The sequence below is a fragment of the Pelophylax lessonae genome (genome assembly GCF_965119305.1).
Source record: "Pelophylax lessonae genome assembly, chromosome: 12".
Classification (NCBI taxonomy): Eukaryota; Metazoa; Chordata; class Amphibia; order Anura; family Ranidae; genus Pelophylax; species Pelophylax lessonae.
The window spans coordinates 210,851,576-210,870,511 of NC_138779.1; the positions used below are offsets into that span (position 1 = coordinate 210,851,576).

The window sequence follows — 18,936 nt, forward strand, 5'->3', positions numbered from 1 at the left end:
GCCAAGTACTTAATGCAATAAGTTTCTGCAAGCCGTTGCTACGGTTAACCCAGGGGAATCCAGAAAGTGTTATATCCAGCAGTCCCCTAGGGGGAATTGCTACAGAAGTGTAGACTTTATTAAAGGTAATAAAACGGTTAAAAATGCACTCACAAAAAGGTTAAAAATGCACACACATTTGAAAAGCAGATAAAAGTATGTAACATCCTCCTGTGGTATCTGCAGAATTCAGCAGAGTAGTGGCTGGGTAGGGCAGAGTAGTGCCTGGCCATGGCTGTGACATCTATGCAGGGTCCACTATGGAAGCATTTCTGGATATTGCAGGAATCGGCCAGGTCGGAATCTTTGGTGTAAGCCAGCGTTGAAGGCATCGCAGCCAGGGACCAGGACTGGAGCGGGAAGTGCAGAGATGACGTGGATAGGAGGGGGCGTGAAGCTCTGCATAGTAATCAATCAGCTTCCAGGTGTTTCTTTTTTGTCAAAGCTTAATTGAACAAGCTAAAGTTAGATTGGCTACCATGCACAGTCGCACCAGATTTTGCATTCTCCAGTATTAGTAAATCAAACCCAGTGTATTCATGGAGAAAATGCAAACCTCATGTGTTTACGAGGCAGCAGGGTAGCCGCATAGCACAGGATTCGGAAGCTAGCGGTGATCGCTGTAGTAGCAGCGCAGGGATTTCCAGCTTCCATGGGGATCCCCCAGGTATGGCTTATACCTTCTTTTAGTTTGTGGTATTTAGAAACCATTCAGTTCCACTTTAAGGATCTTTTGTCCTCCAGGCCCTCGGGGTCTGCCCATATCGGTGCCGAGTGGCACGGCCCTAACTTCATAACTGCTCCCAGCTGAACGTCAAGCCTGCAGCAGGTGGCATTGCCCTCAAAGCCGATATAAAATGCCAGCCTGGCAGATGACGGTGCACAGATGGCCACATTTCCTGCGCCGCTACTCAGCAACTAGCCCTTGCGCATTCCTGAATGCTCGCCAAAACAACACAAAGTGTCCAGCATTCAATTAAAAGACATTCAGAATAAAATAAAGCTCCTACTTATGGATTTGGCAGAGGGAGATAAGGAACATAACTGTGCAGCAGGAAAAGCCTCCCTATTGCCTTTGCCAGGTCAATCAATGAGAATCATAAACAGCCGCCAGTTATAAGCTGAATATTTGTCTTTTCCCGCTGTGGACTGGAGGAAAAGTAAAAATGATGAGCTTATTTTATAAAGAAAAAAAAAAAAGATGAGAATTTTCAGTAACCAATCAGCAAATTTCAGCAATATAAAAAAAACTCCATTAACGTTCTTCCATCTGAATCTAGTTAATAAACCAGCTGAACCGTCATAAAACTCATTACTCCGCTAGGATAAGCGTCTCATAAGCTCTCCCCCCCACCAAAACCCCCCCCCAAACCTCCAGATGTTCCCCTAGTCCGTCTGCTCCAATTAACGTAGTCGAATGCTCCGCGGCGTATTCATGCACGTCTTATAAGAGCACGCGGCTCGAGCCCTTGAATAAGACTTGTTAAAACTGAGAGCAGCTGACAGGAGTCACCGCCGTCCATAGGGGAGGCTCGTAGAGGAGACACAATGCATCAAGATCAAATCTACAGTCTTCTTCTGCAACGTAGCCTGACAGCGAGAGCTGGAAAGATCCTGCCAGGGAGAAGGGCGGCTTGTAATGTGCTGCATCAGTGCAGCTGAAGGAACGGCACAATCCTCCAAGGAGCCAGATTCCGATTTAAACTGTGTTTATGTTTTTCCACCAACAAGCACTGGAGTGTGTGTAAAGCTTGGGAAGACGGCCGTGCGACAGCCAGAGAACAAAATGTCCTTGGGTCGTTCAGTTAGCGTGAGCAATTATTCGGTCACTTCAGGGATGGAGATATGCATAGCCAGTTTAATTTAAAGCGGAGCTAAACTTAAAGCTCCGTTTCTTCATAATTACATTGGTCCAGCTTGAACGAATGTAAGTAAGTACAAACCCGATTCCAAAAAAGTTGGGACACTGTACAAATTGTGAATAAAAACAGAATGCAATGATGTGGAAGTTTCAAATTTCAATATTTTATTCAGAATACAACATAGATGACATATCAAATGTTTAAACTGAGAAAATGTATCATTTTAAGGGAAAAATAAGTTGATTTTAAATTTCATGGCATCAACACATCTCAAAAAAGTTGGGACAAGGCCATGTTTACCACTGTGTGGCCTCCCCTCTTCTTTTTATAACAGTCTGCAAATGTCTGGGGACTGAGGAGACAAGTTGCTCAAATTTAGGAATAGGAATGTTGTCCCATTCTTGTCTAATACAGGCTTCTAATTGCTCAACTGTCTTAGGTCTTCTTTGTCACATCTTCCTCTTTATGATGCGCCAAATGTTTTCTATGGGTGAAAGATCTGGACTGCAGACTGGCCATTTCAGTACCCGGATGCTTCTTCTACGCAGCCATGATGTTGTAATTGATGCAGTATGTGGTCTGGCATTGTCATGTTGGAAAATTCAAGGTCTTCCCTGAAAGAGATGACGTCTGGATGGGAGCATATGTTGTTCTAGAACTTGGATATACCTTTCAGCATTGATGGTGCCTTTCCAGATGTGTAAGCTGCCCATGCCACACGCACTCATGCAACCCCATACCATCAGAGATGCCGGCTTCTGAACTGAGTGCTGATAACAACTTGGGTTGTCCTTGTCCTCTTTAGTCCAGATGACATGGCGTCCCAGTTTTCCAAAAAGAACTTCAAATTTGATTCGTCTGACCACAGAACAGTTTTCCACTTTGCCACAGTCCATTTTAAATGAGCCTTGGCCTAGAAAAAATTCCTGCACTTCTGGATCATGTTTAGATATGGCTTCTTTTTTGGCCTATAGAGTTTTAGCCAGCAACGGCGAATGGCACGGTAGATTGTGTTCATCGACAATGTTTTCTGGAAGTATTCCTGAGCCCATGTTGTGATTTCCATTACAGTAGCATTCCTGTATGTGAAGCAGTGCTGTCTAAGGGCCCGAAGATGACGGGCCATCCAGTATGGTTTTCCGGCCTTGACCCTTACACACAGAGATTGTTCCAGATTTTCTCTTTGGATGATATTATGCACTGTAGATGATAATAACTTCAAACTCTTTGCAATTTTTCTCTGAGAAACTCCTTTCTGATATTGCTCCACTATTTTTCACCGCAGCATTGGGGGAATTGGTGACCCTCTGCCCATCTTGACTTCTGAGAGACACTGCCACTCTGAGAGGCTCTTTTTATACCCAATCATGTTGCCAATTGACCGAATAAGTTGCAAGTTGGTCCTACAGCTATTCCCTACATGTACATTTAACTTTTCCGGCATTTTGCTACCTGTCCCAACTTTTTTGGAATGTGTAGCTCTCATGAAATCCAAAATAAGCCAATATCTGGCATGACATTTCAAAATGTCTCACTTTCAACATTTGATATGTTATCTATATTATATTGTGAATAAAATATAAGTTTATGAGAGTTGTAATTTAGTCCATTCCTTTTTTATTCACAATTTGTTCAGTGTCCCAACTTTTTTGGAATGGGGTTTGTATGTGCCATGCCTGTAGGATGCCCGTGGAAGCTGAAAATCCCTATAGTAGGCACGGCTACTGCATTGATTGCCGCAGATCCCGGGTTCCGTCCCAAGCGGCTGCTCTGCTGCTAACTGGATAAATGAGGTTTGCCGCTCAGCACAGGCACCATTCAGAGAACGCTTTCATTTTTTTCAGTTAATGGGGTTGATTTACTAACGCTGGAGAGTGCAAAATCGGGTGCAGCTCTGCAAAGAAACCAATCGGCTTTTAGTTTCTTTTAGCCAAAGCTTAACCACTTCAGTTACGGAAGGTTTTACCCCCTTAATGACCAGGCTATTTTTTGCGATTCGGTAATGCATTATTTAGCGAGAAATTGCGCGGTCGTGCAACGCTGTCTCCAAATACAGTTGATGTCCTTTTTTTCCCCACAAATAGAGCTTTCTTTTGGTGGTATTTGATCACCTCTGCGGTTTTTAGATTTTGCACTATAAACAAAAAAAGAGCGACAATTTTGAAAAAAAAAAAAAAACACCGTATTTTTTACTTTCTGCTATAAAACATTCCAAATAAAAAAAAAATTAAAAAATCAAATTTTTTTTATCAGTTTAAGCCAATTTGTATTCTGCTACATATTTTTGGTAAAAAAAATCCCAAAAAGCCCATTCTAGTTGGTCTGCGCAAAAGTTATAGCGTTTACAAAACACAGGATAGATTTTTGGACTTATTTATTTTTTGTTTTGTTTTTATTAGCAATGGCGGCGATCAGTGATTTTTAGCAGGACTGCAACATTGCGGCGGACTGATCGGAACCCTAACTGACAATTTTGACACTTTTTGGGGACCAGTGATATTAATACAGTGATCAGTGCTAAATAATATGCACTGTTATTGTATAAATGACACTGGCAGGGAAGGGGTTAACGCTGGGGGTGATCAAAGGGTTACATGTATGCCTGTTCGTGCTTACTAACTGTGGGGGAGGGCTCTGTGACAGGCACAGAGAGATAGGTGAGCTTAGCTGAAAATCCTGATCTCTCTCTGCCTGTGTAACAGAAGACCCGCCTGCTTTGTTTACATAAGCAGGCGGGTCTTCTGTCAGTTTCCGTGACAATTTTGGAAGGCCAGCAGCAATCGCTGCCACTCATCCTGCAGCCTGCCTCCCTCACAGTGGGAGCGCGGGTCCGGTGGTGGCGCGAGCCCCGCCGGGATTCCACGTGCACATAATCACGTAGATCTACGTTATTATGCGCAGCCGAGCCGCCCTGCCGCAGTAAATCTGCGTGGGGCGGTCAGCAAGTAATTAATTGAACAAGCTGAAGTTAGAAGCTGATTGGCTACTGTACACAGCTGCACCAGATTTTGTACTTTCCAATTTTAGTAAATCATCCGCAGTGTTCTCTGATTGGACGTGGTGGAGATCATGATGTCACCTTCCCGTCTCTCCACCTCGTCCAATCAAAGAACCCTTTGCAAATATTGAGAAAATGTTCTCTGAATGGTGCCAGTGAATGGCGGTTAGCAGAAATGTAAGGCCCCTTGACGCGTTTCATCTGAGCAGACTTTCTCAAAAGGGTATAGCCAGCACCCTTTTGAGAAAGTCTGTTCAGACGAAACGCATCAAGGGGCCTTACATTTCTGTTAACCGCCATTGTTTTCCACGGCACCCATGCAATACTACCTGTGTCTTTTGGATGTTTGTAAGTACCTCCACTTTTAATAAAAGTCATTTTATTTAGCGGTATTACACTATGTGGGTGTCTCCATTCCTTACATGGAATATGGATTGTCTGGAGGTCCGAGCCATCTATCCGCAGTGACCTGTTATCTGTGAGACGATTGTGATCTGGATCCCCCCAGAATGTGGGAACTGTGGATCAGTATTATGCGTGTTTGACCCTCTTGCTATAAGGCAGCTGGGTCCACAGAATCTGGTGAGCACACATCTATACCCCTTTCCTGTGAGTGTTGGCTCTTCACTCTGTTTTCACTGGATGATTTGCATAATTTTTGAGGATTTACACTTCGCAAATTGGACTTCTTTAGTAAGGCCCCTTTCACACAGGCGGACCGTTCAGATCCGCCTGTCCGTTTTTTTGGCGGATCTGAACGGTCCCCCCATGCATCCCTATGGGGCATCGGATGTCAGCGGAGTCATGTCCGCTGACATCCGATCCGATCCGTCAAATCTGGACGGATGGAAACCCTATTTTCCATCCGTCCAGCGGATCGGATCGGATGAGAACGGACCGACGGTACTGGTACTGTCAGTTCCCCATAGAGATGCATGGGGAACTGACAGCTGTGTCTCCGCACACAGCGCGGAGACACAGCTGTCATCCTCCTGCTCAGCGGGGGATCGGCGGATCGATCCCCCACTGAGAAAAACTGACTCTGTCCGACAGACGGAGTGTGTGAAAGGGGCCTTATACTTACCTTCTTGTATTATTTCACTTCATTACTTATTGTATGGACTTTTGTGCCTTCTTCATCAACTGAGGAGATTGTATGCACAAGTTCTCCCAATACATAGGTGTTACGATAATTTTTTATTTATCTCTTCACATAGCGCTGCACTTTATAATACAACATTTTACTCAGTATGAACATCTGTGCAAAATACAATGGGCGGAATTATTAAATAGTCAATCAGACAAACTACGTCTCAACTTTGTCTCAACTGGACCGCAGGCCAATCACCTTTTAAAATTTCAAGTAGAACTATAGGCCAAACCTTTTTCTTTTCATTTTGGATAGAGCAAGGGAGGGTTATAACACAGGAAATGAAAGGAAATCCCTGCAAATTAAAGCGGTTGTATACGCAAAAAAAAAAAAAGCAAACCCTGCAAGACAAAGGCATAATGAACTAGTATGCATCGCATACTAGCTCATTATGAAATACTTACCTTAAAACGAAGCCCCGACATGGTCCCCCGGACACCGCTGTGGGAGCGGACATGATCCCTCAGCGTCTCTTCCGGGTTCGGCGGCTCCGGCGCTGTGAGTGGCTGGAGCCGCGATGACGTCACTCCCGCACATGCGCGGGGGATTAACTTTCCGGCAACTTCCCGGCAAGGAACGCCGCTAGCGTTATTGGCTGCATGCAGTTCAAATATCTCCTAAACCGTGCAGGTTTAGAAGATATTAATTGTACCTACAGGTAAGCCTTATTATAGGATTACCTGTAGGTAAAAGTCAACAAAATGACTATACTACCGCTTTAACCACTTAAGCCCCGGAAGATTTTACCCCCTTCCTGACCAGAGCCTATTTTGCCATTTGGCACTGCGTGATTTTAACGGACAATTGCGCGGTCGTGCGATGCTGTACCTAAACAAATTTGACGTCCTTTTTTTTCCCACAAACAGAGCTTTCTTTTGGTGGTATTTGATCACCTGTGCGATTTTTTGATCATGCGCTATAAACAAAAAAAGAGCGTCAATTTTGCAAAAATAACAATATTTTTCACATTTTTTTATATGAAATCCCCCCAAAAATGTAAAAATCTAAATTTTTTAACATTTTTGGCCAATTTGTTTTCTGCTACATAAGCTTGGTAAAAAATATCACAATAAGCGTATTTTGATTGGTTTGCGCAAAAGTTATTGCGTTTACTAACTAAGGGAAAGATTTTTGTCATTTTTGTTGTTTTTTTTTTAACGAGTAATGGCGGCGGTCTGCGATTTTTTTTGCGGGACTGCGACATTGCGGCGGACAGATCGGACCCTTGACTGACATTTTTGACACTTTTAGGGGTACCAGTGACATTACTACAGTAATCAGTGCTATACATATGCACTGGTACTGTAAAAATGACACTGGCAGGGAAGGGGTTAACTTTATTGGGGAAGGAGGGGTTAAGTATGTCCCTAGGGGCGTGTTTCTAACTGTGATTGGACATGGCTACATGTGTAAGAACAGAGATCAACGGTCCTACATAGTAGAACCGTGTGATCTCCATTTTTACACAGGGGAGAATGACAGGCGGCTGTGTTTACATTAGCCGCCTGCCTTTCTCCCTTCACGGCGAACGATCGCGAGTGACCGGCGGACATCGGATCCGCCGGTTACACGCACTGACTTGTTAGGGAACGAGCCGGGGCGGGCGCGCGCCTCTGCGGGCGCGCGCTCGCCCGCTATTGGCTCACAAGCTAGTGACAGGCTAGTGACGTACCGGTACAACACTTTGCCTGGCCGGGGCTGATCGCCGCAGCATATGCACTTGCGCGGTCGGCAACCGGTTAAAAGAAATCCGTTGGGACCTCCAGCTCACCAGAACTAGTGTCCCCATTTGAAGATTTCTCCTCTATTACTTTTCTTGGGAAAACCAAAAATGTGGGATTATTTTTTTACTTTTCTTATTTTTTCAATGATAATGGTAAACAGGACAAAGAGAGGGTGAATCTCCTTAAACGGGGGCACAGACAGCAATAAAACCTAACAGGTGTTCTAATCTCCCTCCACTCTATCCAAAACTAAAAAAAAAATTGACTTTAGTTATACTTTCTTTTTCCAAAATAAAGAATAATTTTGTTGGGTAAGGGGAAAACTTTGAGAACTTGTGTTGCCTGTGCCAACTTTATGCTATTTTATTGTTTTTTTATTCTTCATTTTGTGATGTTAAAAAAAGGAAAAGTATTGAATCTGCCAAGTGTAAAGACTGGTTGAGGCTGTTGAGTTGTTTTATGTTGCAGAAAAGCATTATGGGATGGCATCTGATAAAAAAACATATATATATATATATATCACTAGCAAGCAGGATCTGGAACACAGAGGTAAATGATGCTCTCGGGTGGAGAGAAATAAACACAGTAATCCTTTCAAGGAGGAAAGGAGGATGACAAATTGCCGAAGCAGAACGACGTTTCAAAATTGACCTATTTCCAAAGTGTCTTTGTCAGGAGAGGAAGAACAGAGAATGAAATCCTATTCTCTTTGGGTCAGGGAAGTATAAAAGATCAGGGACCAAACACTCTTTTTTTCGTTTTGGTGAATTGTTTTAGTCCAGAGCCAAAGCAGGGTTTTTGATGAGGATGTTCCACAGGATTTTGGAGTGTGTGTGGGGATTGGTGACCATTTGTGAGGTCAGGTATTGATGGATGAGAAGACCTGGCTCACAGTCAGCATTCTATTTCATCACAAAGCTGTTCGGTGGGTTTGAGGTCAGGGCTCTGTGAAGGCCACTCCAGTTCCTCCACACCAAACTGGTCAACCCATGTCTTTATGGAGCTGAGTTTGTACACAAGGGCACAGTCATGGTGGAACCAAAAAGATAACTTTTCCAAACTTGGAAGGACATAATAATCTAGAATTTCTTTGTATGCTGAAGTATTAACAGTACCCTTCACTGAGAACACCTCAACTTCCATTATTTGGAAGGGAATCCACATTTTATTATTAATAGTACCCTCACCCCCTAGCCTCCCGAGAGCGAGCGCTGTACATGTATGACGATTCGCCTGGGAGCAGCTGCCTGCCGCAGTATATCTGCGGTGGGCACTGGGCAGTCGTAAAGTGGTTTAGTGCCGGTTCACACTGAAACGGCACGACTTCGGGGGGCGACCAGTGAAGTCGCGTTCACCGATGTGCACCGCGACTTCGGCGCGACTTGCACGGACTTCATATAATGAATGTCTATGCAAGTCGCTCCGAGGTGGCCCCGAAGTAGTACAGGACCCTTTTTCTAGGTCGGAGCGACTTATGTCGCTCCTATTACAACGGGTCCTGTATAAGTCAATGGACCGCGACGGACCGCGACTTGTCAGGCTGACAAGTCGCCTGACAAGTCGCGGCAGTGTGAATGGGCTCTAAAAAAAAAACATTTTCCTATTTATTTTATTTATTTATTTATTTATTTATTTTCACTGTTCTTTTAAAAAAAAAAAATAAAAATCAGAATACTTTTATTGCTGTCACAAGGAATGTAAACATCCCTTGTGACAGTAATAGGCAGTGACTCTTTATGGAGGGATCTGGGGTTTAAAAGACCCCAAATCACTCCTTTGCACTTAAAAGTATTCAAAACACCGAAATCAGCATTTTTGACCACGGTCATTTTTTTTAAATCAGCGCCATTGACAGCCAAGTAAACCTGAAGTGACGTCGCGTCCGGGTTACTTTATTGTAGACCCGATCGAAGCCGAATCTGGCACGTCTACCGGCTGGTTGTTCGGGTCTCCCTCTCCCGGTAGGACGGGAGACCCAGGCAAAGCGGCAGAAGGCAGAGGGGGGTCCCCTCCCGCTACTTATGATAACAGCTGATGAGCGGCTGCTGAGCCGCATCGGTTGTTATTACAAGAAAGCCAACCGCCGGCTCTGAAAAGCCGTGGTACAACCACTTATAAGCCGAAGTACAGGTACATTGGTTTGCAGGATGGGGTTAAATATTAACTTTTCAATCTTATATTTGTCTTCCCTGATTCTTTATAAAACAGGAGATGAGACAATGCTCAATATTAACTGTGCATATCAAAATCACAAATAAATAAATAATATAATAATTAGGTTACCCCAAGTAATTAAATATAAAGTGACTGTGCAACTATAAATGGGTATATGACAACTTATAGTCCATTTATAAGGTGCAGGTGCAATCTGTGCAGCAAACAAATTAAAGTGACCGCAGTGCTCAGTGTTCAGCAAAGATGCATCCTTTATGTAAAATAAGGGGAAGGAATCCGTCACCAGGTGTCCTACTCACTTACCAGATGACCCCTTGGGGTCTAGCATAGGCAAGTGACAACTTCAGGGAATCTCCAGTATTTGGTCAGACTCTCGTCTCCCCGATCTCTTTAAATCTCGGGACTTTATCCACTGTATAGGGACTGGTGTGGATTCCGCGAAGAACTCCTCTCAAGCATACGGTAGTTCCATTATCCATGAAAAAGTAGAGGAAGCTCATGGTGTAGTATGTATGTATCAAGATTTATTATAAAATGTAGCCACTTACATTGAAGTTCGCAGGGAACAGCTGACAACAGCGCTGCAGCCAGTTTGCGTTCCGGCTGCGTTCCAGGAAACCGGAAGTGGCGTAGGGCGTAGCACGGGATCCGGCGCGTTTCGTCATCCAACGTATGAAGTCATCAGGGATCCCTGATTCTTTACCTTTAGACTCAGTAATTACATCACGGGGTCTCAGTCCTTCTCTATGCAGTGCGGGGAGATCGTGGTATGTTGTTGGGGCTGAAAGGGTGCTGTACATAACAGTAGCTTCCTGAAAACATCACAGCGCCCTGCTTTAGTACTCCTCTCAGGAGCCCTCAGTCCTGATGCAAGCAGTAGAATGGCTCTTGGGAGGAGTTATGCAAATATCAAAATGCCTTGATGGGATAATGTCAGTCTTGAGTAATGGGCGTTCCTAAGTAGGCTGTGTTTGCATGGGGACTGCCCTAGGTAACACCTACATGTGATGCTGAGCCTCAGGGACGTAACTACAGGGGTTGCAGGGGTTGAAATTTCAACTGGCCCCATGCTCCAGGGGGCCTGTGCGGCTCCCCTGTACACCTGGATAGGAGGGGCGGCGGGGGCAGTATGTAGAGAAATCACTGTCCTCCTTTTTCCTCCTGTAGCTGTAGGAGGAAAATGGAGGAGATTGGTTCTTCTGTATGCTGCCCCCGCCACTCCTTCTATCCAGTTCACTTGTGTTCTGCTGTCTCTGAGCCCCTGTGTGCTCCCCTGGTCCCCCCCTTCTGTGCTGCCCCCCCCCCACTGTGCTCTTTTCCCTCCCTGCAGGGGATGTGTCACAATAGAGAACCAGGAAGGGGTCGGTAAATATTTAATTTACCAGCTCCTTCCTTTTCTGAATGAACAGAGTCATAGTCAGTGACATTGTAAAAAAATAAAATAAAATGATAAAAAATAATATAATTAAAATACCAAAAAATAAAAACTACTGACACCAGTGGGGGAACTTCCAGGATCGCAAAGGTCACACTTGTGACCGAGCCCTGGCATTCCACCACCGTGGGGAGGCCCCAAGATGGCAGGAAGGGGGCCCACTGCAGAACTTGTGAAAGGGTCCCACAATGAGAGTAAAGGGCCCCAGGATCAGTGGGAAGAGCCCCAGGCTTGAAGGGAAGGTGTCCGGGGGGCCCTTCATGGTTTTTTGCATCGGGGCCCTGAAGGTTCCAGTTACACCTCTGCTGAGCCTCCATGACTAAGAGAGCTAAAGTCCAATGAATGGAAAGGGGACGGGCAGAGTCAGGCTAGGGGAGGAAAGCGGTAGATGATGCTGGACGTCCTCCAGCCAGGAAATGAGACGGGCTCTATCTGACTTGCTTCAGCTTCTAATGCACATTGTGGGAAGCTCTCATTCTGCAGTGAAATCGCAGTAAGCAATTGAAGTCTTAGTAAGTTATATAAGTCTTTTATTGTGATAGGTTTGTGAAGAGGATTTGTATTAAAGATGTTACAGCGTCCTCGTACACAATTCTCCTTCTCAGGGAAGAGTCTGTCTCTCGGGGGCTCCGAGCTATACGAAGGCCTAAGACCCTAGAATGACACTTGCTATAAATCTGAAGTGAATGGAAACCAAAGGAAAAAACCAGAGGGCACATAGATATTGAATAATTTAGATTTCTGTAGACATACATCACAATAATTAGGGAAACAAAGTAATTTATCATTGTCACCAGCAGGAGTGGAAAGGATAAAAAAGGATGAAAAAAAAATCTAACAAAAATAACATAAACTAAGATAAAAACAGCAACAAACAAATATAATAAAGCACAAAAAACCCCACAGTGCTCAAATAATATAAGAACAAAGTCAATGCACATTACTACTACTTAACAACATTAAGACGGCCCGCCGCACATTTACTGCGGCAGGCAGCCTCTCCTGTGCGAACCGACGTAGCCCTACGTCGGTCACGTGCGGGGTACTGGGGGGCGAGTGCGTGCCGCCGCCGGCACGCTCCTGCCCCCACTAGACAGTAGGGATGCCGATGCATGGGGCTGGCTTGCCGACCGCCTGCCGCATATATACTGCGCAAGGTGGCTCGGCTGTGCTAATCGATGTACTGGTTTGTCGGTTTGTGGGAGTGGTGCTGGGAGGCGAGCGTGCCCCCCCACTAGACAGCGGAGATGCCGATGCACAGGGCTGGCTACCACGATTGCCACCTGGCACCCACGATCGCTCCCCGTTGAGAGAGAAGGACGGTCTGCTGTTGTAAACACAGCTGACCGTTCCTCTTTCTGGAATGATTACAGAGCGCCTGTGATCCTTCTATATAGGATCACAGATCTCTATGGTCATTTCACAAGCCCCGCACCCATACAGTTAGATTACACTCCCCTAGGTTCACACTTAAAGCGGAGTTCCGCCCAAATGTGGAACTTCCGCTCATTTGCTTCCTCCCCCCCCTCCGGTGCCACATTTGGCACCTTTTAGGGGGGAGGGGGGAATGGGTATCTGTTTTTGACAGGTACCCTTCCCCACTTCTGGGAAAAGGTGCCGCGATGAAGTTAGGTCCCCTCTTCCTACCCCCCCGCTGTTGAGCCAATCCGAATACACAGCGCGCTTCACGCATGCACATTAGGTACCCGCCCGTGAAGCCGCAAGGCTTCACTGCCGGGTTCCCTGACCAGCGATGGCGGCGGCAGCACCTGACAGCCGATGGAAACATCTGCGGTGCCCACATCGCTGGGCTCCAGGACAGGTAAGTGTCCTAATTTTAAAAGCCAGCAGATACAGTATGTGTAGCTGATGACTTTTAATTTTTCGAGGGGGGGGGGGGGCGGAACTCCGCCAGTATCCGGGGCCACTCGAGATTCTGCCAGTATCCGGGGCCACTTGCCAGCAGGTGGTGCTGTGGAGCAGAGAGCAGAGCGCGGGATCAGAGGCTGTCAGGGCGTACAGGAGAGAGGAGTGTGTGTGGAGTGTGTGCGTGACCGACCGCGTGTGAGTAACCCCCCCCCCCCAGGAGAGCAGCGGCGGGGAGCGGCGCTCGAACCCCGACCCCCCCCCCCAGAAGCGAGCGGCGAGCGGGTCGGTAACCCCCCCTCTCTTGTTGCGGGTGGCGAGCGGAACAGTAAACCCCCCCCCCTTTTTGCGGCGGGCGGCGAGTGGCGAGTGGTGCGGACCCCCCCCCCCAGACAGAGAGGGAGCAGAGGAGACTAGCGAGCAAAGGCTGACCGGGAAGTGACAGAGGGAGGCGGGTGCAGAGCGGAGACTGACCGTCTGAGGGAAAGAAAAAAAAGAAAAAAAAAAAAAAAAACAGCCAGGAACTGCTAGAGACAGACTTAAAGGGACATACACTAGGTAAGTAAGACTGGTGACTGAGATTGTACACTGACTGAGGGTGTAGTGTAGTACCTGAGTATCTGTGAGTACCTGAGTATCTGTGAGTACCTGAGTATCTGGGAGTACCTGAGTATCTGGGAGTACCTGTGAGTACCTGAGTATCTGTGAGTATCTGGGAGTACCTGAGTATCTGGGAGTACCTGAGTATCTGGGAGTACCTGAGTATCTGGGAGTACCTGTGAGTACCTGAGTATCTGTGAGTATCTGAGTATCTGTGAGTACCTGAGTATCTGTGAGTACCTGTGAGTACCTGAGCACCTGAGTATCTGGGAGCACCTGAGTATCTGGGAGCACCTGAGTATCTGGGAGCACCTGAGTATCTGGGAGTATCTGGGAGTACCTGTGAGTACCTGAGTATCTGTGAGTACCTGAGTACCTGTGAGTACCTGAGTATCTGGGAGTGCCTGAGTATCTGGGAGTGCCTGAGTATCTGGGAGTACCTGTTGCTACCTCAGTGTCTGGGAGTACCTATCACTACCTGAGTGTTGGGCGTCTGACCAGGCTGTGCGACTCAGTGTTGTGCGTCTGACCGGGCTGTGCGACTCAGTGTTGTGCGTCTGACTGGGCTGTGCGACTCAGTGTTGTGCGTCTGACCGGGCTGTGCGACTCAGTGTTGTGCGTCTGACCGGGCTGTGCGACTCAGTGTTGTGAGTCTGACCGGGCTGTGCGACTGAGTGTTGTGCGTCTGACCGGGCTGTGCGACTGAGTGTTGTGCGTCTGACCGGGCTGTGCGACTGAGTGTTGTGCATCTGACCGGGCTGTGCGACTCGGTGTTGTGCGTCTGACCGGGCTGTGCGACTCGGTGTTGTGCGTCTGACCGGGCTGTGCGACTCGGTGTTGTGCGTCTGACCGGGCTGTGCGACTCGGTGTTGTGCGTCTGACCGGGCTGTGCGACTCGGTGTTGTGCGTCTGACCGGGCTGTGCGACTGAATGTTGTGCGTCTGACCGGGCTGTGCGACTTAGTGTTGTGCGTCTGACCGGGCTGTGCGACTTAGTGTTGTGCGTCTGACCGGGCTGTGAGATTGTGAGTGTTGGGTGACTGACCGGTGTCAAGTGAGTGGAGCGGAATACTAGAGGGTGAGAAGGTAGCGTTAGGAAGCCAGGAAATAGCCACATAGGATAGACTTAAATCGCTGAATCCCCATTAGATTAGATTAGTAGGTACAATGCCCGGCGGGTGTGGAGATGCGACTCGGTGTACATCTTGTGATATGTATGCGTTCCTCGGTCATGCGATCGAGGGCGAATACAAATGCGCAAAATGTGAGCACGTTGCTTCCCTGGAAGCTCAGGTCCTGAATCTAGGGAAGCAGCTGGCAACACTGAGACGAATGTCCATACCGGAGGAGAGCCAGGATTGTACCAATCAGGTGCAGACAGGGGCCTGCACAGAGGTGGGCGGAGTATCGGAGGTGCAGGCATCAGAGCAGAGCAGAGGGGTGACAGTTAGGAGGGGTAGAAGGGGACAAGTCAAGGAGGCTGATCCTGGGCTGGAGCACCCCAATAGATACGCCCCGTTGTGTGATGTTGGGGAAACCAGTCAGGGACCAGCATTGCTGGAGCAGAGCGACACCCCTAGCTGCCAGGGGAAGAACTCCTCCAGTGAGGCCGGGAGAAAGGGAAAGGAAAGACAGGTGCTGGTGGTAGGGGACTCAATTATTAGAAGGGCAGACAGTGTAATCTGTGACAAAGACCGTGTGCGCCGAACAGTCTGTTGTTTGCCGGGCGCTCGGGTTCGGCACATCGCGGATCCGGTGAACAGATTATTGGGTGGGGCTGGGGAAGACCCAGCTGTCATGGTACACGTGGGTACCAATGACATAGGCAGAGGAAGACGGAGAGTCCTAAACGATTTCAGGGACTTAGGCGCTAAGTTGAGGACTAGGACCTCCAAGGTAGTATTTTCCAAAATACTACCTGTACCTCGAGCCACACCAGAGAGGCAGCGGGAGATTAGGGAAGTTAACGAGTGGCTGAGGAGCTGGTGTAGTAAGGAGGGTTTTGGGTTCCTGGAGAACTGGGCCGACTTCTCAGTCGGTCACCGGCTCTTTGGTAGGGATGGATTGCACCTAAATGGGGTGGGTGCAGCCGTACTGGGTGCGAGGATGGCCAAAAAGTTAGAGGGGCTTTTAAACTAGGGAATGGGGGGGGAGGGTACAGATGTAGAATTAGCCAGTGGAAAGCAAGTTTCAGAGGGCAGAAATGGGGGCATTAGCGGTAGGGTGTTCGGAGCTCCTATACCCAGGGTGGGTACAGGGAAAAATCAAGAGAGCAGCCTAAAAACATCAAAATTACGAGGCTTATATACCAATGCTAGAAGCCTGGCCAACAAGATGGGAGAGCTGGAGCTGCTGATGTTTAAGAAGGACTTAGATTTTGTGGGGATAACTGAGACTTGGTTTGACAGCTCTCATGACTGGATGGCGACCATTCAGGGGTATTCCCTTTATCGCAGAGATAGAGAGGGTAAAAAAGGGGGAGGGGTATGTTTGTATATTAAGAACAGTATACAGGTAAATATGAGGGATGATATTAATAATGGAGCTATGGACGAAGCAGAATCCCTATGGGTAGAGCTTCAAAGGGAAGGTACGGTGTGGAAGGTAATATTGGGCGTATGCTATAGGCCCCCAAACCAGAGGGAGGAGGGTGAGGTGGACCTCATGTTACAGATAGGATTGGCAGCAAGGATGGGAAATGTCATTATAATGGGGGACTTTAATTATCCTGATATAGACTGGGCAGAAGGAACCGCGCATTCAGCCAAGGCTCGACAGTTCCTAAATGTTTTGCAGGACAATTTCATGGGTCAGATGGTGAATGCACCGACAAGAAACAATGCGGTACTTGACCTACTGATTACCAACAATACAGACCTGCTCACGGATATAGAAATACGGGACAACTTAGGGAACAGTGACCATAGGTCAATTGGTTTCAGTATTAATTACAGTAATAGGAAACACAAGGGTAATATAAGGACACTGAATTTCAAAAGAGCCAATTTCCCTAAACTGCGCTTGCTGCTAGAAAATATCAAATGGGATAGAACCCTGGGAACAAAGAACACGGAGGAAAAATGGGAGTGCTTCAAGAGCATACTTAACAAGGGGGTGGGCCAGTGCATTCCACAGGGAAATAAATTTAAAAGAGCAAAACTAAACCCTGGGTGGCTAAACTCCAACATAAAAATGTATATTAGAGCTAAAGCAAAGGCCTTCAAAAAATACAAGATTGAGGGGTCATTGGCAGCATTTAAGCACTACAAAGAGTGTAATAAGAAATGTAAAGATGAAATCAGGGCGGCTAAAATAGAACACGAGAGACATATAGCGGAAGAGAGTAAAAAGAACCCCAAGAAGTTCTTTAAGTATATAAACAGTAAGAAAGCGAGGCCAGAACACATTGGCCCCATAAAAGATGATAAAGGAAAAATGGCCACTGAGGACAGAGAAAAGGCGGAAGTGTTAAATAATTTCTTTTCTTCAGTCTTCACAAAGGAATCGGGGGGCTACACGAACCCCGCTTGTAAGGCCGAACTAAATAATACACCTCAGGAAGTGCCGCCATGGCTAACAGAGGATAGACTTAGAGCTAAACTAGAGAAACTTAACATAAATAAATCCCCGAGACCGGATGGCTTGCACCCAAGGGTTCTTAATGAGCTCAGCCAGGTGATTGCCAGACCATTATTCTTGATCTTTAAGGATAGTTTACAGACAGGTATGGTGCCAGCTGATTGGAAAAAAGCCAACGTGGTACCAATATTTAAAAAGGGGCCGAGATATATCCCGGGTAACTATAGGCCGGTCAGCCTAACATCAGTAGTCTGCAAAATTTTGGAGGGGATGATAAGGGACCACATACAAGACTTTAGTAATGAAAACGGTATTATAAGTAGTAATCAGCATGGATTCATGAAAAATCGTTCATGCCAAACCAATCTATTAACCTTCTATGATGAAGTGAGCTGCCACTTAGATAAAGGTAAGCCTGTGGATGTGGTGTATCTGGACTTTGCAAAGGCCTTTGACACCGTTCCCCACAAACGCTTACTGTACAAACTAAGGAAGGAAGGTATGGATCATAAGGTGAGTACCTGGATAGAGAACTGGCTCCAGGGGAGAGTCCAGAGGGTGGTGATTAATGGGGAGTACTCTGATTGGGCGGGTGTGGAAAGTGGGGTCCCCCAGGGTTCTGTCCTGGGACCAATCCTGTTTAATTTATTCATAAATGATCTAGAGGAGGGGATATCTAGTACAATCTCAGTATTTGCAGATGATACTAAATTAGGCATGCCAATATCTTCTATGCAGGATGTGGAAATCTTGCAAGCAGACCTGAACAAAATAACGGGGTGGGCAACTACATGGCAGATGAGATTTAATGTAGAAAAATGTAAAGTAATGCACTTGGGGGCCAGAAACCAGAAAGCAAGCTACTCACTAGGGGGGGAACCTCTGGGTGAGTCTAGGATGGAAAGGGACCTGGGGGTACTGGTAGACAACAGGCTTGGAAGTGGCATGCAATGCCAAGCCGCTGCAAGCAAAGCCAACAGAATACTGGGTTGTATAAAAAAGGGGATTCACTCCAGAAATAAAGAGATTATTCTTCCACTCTACAAGACTCTGGTCCGGCCACATCTGGAGTATGCTGTCCAGTTCTGGGCACCGGTCCTCAGGAAGGATGTGCTGGAACTGGAGAAAGTCCAGAGAAGGGCAACAAAAATAATTAGGGGAATGGAGGACATCGGCTATGAGGAAAGACTACAAGCACTGAACCTATTCTCTCTGGAGAAGAGACGATTGAGGGGGGATATGATATCAATGTACAAATACTGTACTGGCGACCCTAGCATAAGGAACAAACTATTTAGAGTAAGGGAATACAATAAGACACGTGGCCACTCACTAAAACTAGAGGAAAGGCGGTTTAACCTTAAAGTGCGTAAGGGGTTCTTCACTGTAAGAGCGGTAAGGATGTGGAATTCTCTTCCGCAAGCAGTCGTATCAGCGGGGAGCATTGATAGTTTCAAAAAACTATTGGATGGACACCTTAAAGACCACAACATACAGGGGTATACAATG

General features: G+C 46.7%; 1 protein-coding gene across 2 annotated transcripts in view; it reads right to left on the bottom strand.

Annotated features, from left to right (window-relative positions):
* The window catches only part of LOC309567768 (G protein-activated inward rectifier potassium channel 4-like), a 98,138-nt gene that overhangs the window by 25,953 nt on the left and 53,249 nt on the right, over window positions 1–18,936 (bottom strand). Inside the window, exon 1 of one of the 2 annotated variants that reach the window (XM_082273216.1) lies at window positions 177–316. The exons of the other annotated variant lie outside the window; for it this stretch is intronic. The gene's annotated coding sequence lies outside the window, so the exon portion shown is untranslated. Of the gene's footprint in view, window positions 1–176; window positions 317–18,936 lie in introns of those variants that run through there. 2 annotated transcript variants of the gene reach the window in all.